Here is a 2,618-nt window from a genome sequence, read left to right as displayed (position 1 = left end):
GGGGCACAGGGGGACACTGTGGGGAGGTGGGGGTCACTGTGGGGAGCACAGGGGGTCACTGTGGGGGTGGAGGGCACACAGGGGGGCTCTGTGGGGAGGTGGGGGGCACAGGAGGGACACTGTGGGGAGGTGGGGGGCACAGGGGGACACTGTGGGGAGGTGGGGGGCACAGGGGGACACTGTGGGGAGGTGGGGGCACAGGGGGACACTGTGGGGAGGTGGGGGGCACAGGGGGACACTGTGGGGAGCACAGGGGGTCACTGTGGGGGTGGAGGGCACACAGGGGGGCACTGTGGGGAGGTGGGGGGCACAGGGGGACACTGTGGGGAGGTGGGGGGCACAGGGGGACACTGTGGGGAGGTGGGGGGCACAGGGGGACACTGTGGGGAGGTGGGGGGCACAGGGGGACACTGTGGGGAGGTGGGGGGCACAGGGGGACACTGTGGGGAGGTGGGGGGCACAGGGGGACACTGTGGGGAGGTGGGGGACACTGTGGGGAGGTGGGGGGCACAGGGGGACACTGTGGGGAGGTGGGGGACACTGTGGGGAGGTGGGGGGCACAGGGGGACACTGTGGGGAGGTGGGGGGACACTGTGGGGAGGTGGGGGGCACAGGGGGACACTGTGGGTGGGAAGCTGTGCAGCAACTTTCTAATAGCAGCACATGGTACAAGCTGCTGCACTTTCCTTCCTACATGCAGAGTAGCGCGGGAAGCGGCTGTATACAGACCTCTCGTGATGCGCTCCTCCTCCTCGCCGGCCCCTCCTCTTTTCTGTCCGTCCGAGGTGATGACAGATACAAGCACCTGGGGTGGACGGGAGGGAAGGAGGGGCCGGCGGGGAGGAGGAGGAGCGCATCACGAGGTGTTCTGTATACACTGCAGTCTCAGCAGTGAGCAGGGACCCGATCAGCCCGTCAATCACAGCTAGCTGACGGGTAGATCGGGTCCCGACTCCCAAAGTGGAAGCTGCCATGGGGCCCCCTACTGGCCACGGGCCCTCGGTCAGCGTCCGAACTGCCCGATGGTCAGTCCGCCCCTGACTGCAGGGTTAACGTACCTCAATAAAATTAACCCTCAGCCTGCTGGCACCTGTTGGCCCATAAACTGAATAATTTCTGTGCAGTGTGGGGCTGAAAGTGCCATTGTTGGTGCCACATATTGGTGACAGCCATTGCTTCTGACAGCACTGTTGTCACAATCCCACCACCCAATAACATGTTACACACAACGTTTTGAATTACTTGCACAAGAGCATACACAGTTTTGATATCATACTTTGAAACAATTATTACTTTTGCTGTATCTTATATCTCATCTCAAATGTTCTGAGCTCCCACCATGAAACCTAGACAAGCTATGACTCCTCAAGCACAAACTACTGGAGCATGCGCAACAGAATCAGATAGAAGAAATATCATGTGCTTTGGGACAAATCACCAAGAGACACAGCTAGGCTGGTTAAATACCACTGCAAAATTTTCTAACAAACTTTAATTTTTATTTTTTTATTTTTTGTCTTTTTTGTTTCTTTAGCAAAAAATAAAAAACCCAGTGGTGATTAAATACCACCAAAAGAAAACTCTTTTTGTGTGAAAAAATGATAAAAATTTTGTTTGGGTACAGTGTTGCATGACCATACAATTGTCATTCAAAGTGCAACAGCATGGAAAGCTGAAAATTTGCCTGGGCAGAAAGGGGGTATAAGTGCCCAGTAAGCAAGTAGTTAAATTAAAATAAATTAATTTCATGATGTATTGTTGAATAAAAAGCTGCATTAATTTGTGCCTTTTAAATCCACCTGGAGTTCATGTTTAACATACTGTAGCTTAATATTTTAAGTATACAGCAGGTCCACTTTAAGGAAAGATCAAATAAGGTAGTTTTTTTTTTTTTTTATCATAAACATTTTATTGAGAGATTTTTACAAAGAGTTACAAATAAAGGTAACAAAAATAAATCCAAATACATCATGTCCTGTGGACAGAAGCAAGGAAAGTGTAAAGCAGATGTACGTCAAAAGGTAACCTTCTCCTCAAACATTTATGATGCAAATCTAACAGTGGCTTCCTAATGAGGCCATAACACATAATCATTTTCGGAATAACTAAGTAGTACCTAGCTTGGAGGGGTAAGCACTTCAAAAGTGGGAGCAGCAGCAGATGACATATATGCCCCGAGGCTGTGGTCTTACAACAGCCTGCATCTTTTGCCAGACTACACCAAACCCAGGCCATCACTCCCAACACTTCCTTCCATGCTTCCTTCCAGGCTGCTGTGGTGGGTTGGGTGGCTGTGGTGGTGGTGGTGTTGCTGGAGGTGGTGGAGGAGTATGGTCCAACTCACACATGTGGCTTTTAGTTGTGAGTTGGCCCCTCATCCCCTTGTTTAGGGCCTGAAGTATTATCTCCTCACAGATGAGGCATTGGCCCTCCTCCATTTGTTTCAGTTTACTGGCTGCCAGCCAGCCATATGACTCGGGGCCACCAGGGGTTGTTTTGAGGACCGCAGTAGCCTGGTAAATTAAAGTAGTCGCTGACTCCTCCAGGTTCCTCGCCTTCCTGGTCCTTTTTATTGGAAGGCGGAGGGGACGAACCTGGGATTCCGTCAGCCTGCTTTC

The sequence above is a fragment of the Aquarana catesbeiana genome, linkage group LG03 (assembly GCF_042186555.1).
Source record: "Aquarana catesbeiana isolate 2022-GZ linkage group LG03, ASM4218655v1, whole genome shotgun sequence".
NCBI lineage: Eukaryota > Metazoa > Chordata > Amphibia > Anura > Ranidae > Aquarana > Aquarana catesbeiana.
The sequence above is the reverse complement of the archived record's forward strand: the minus strand, read 5'-3'. Positions refer to the sequence as shown.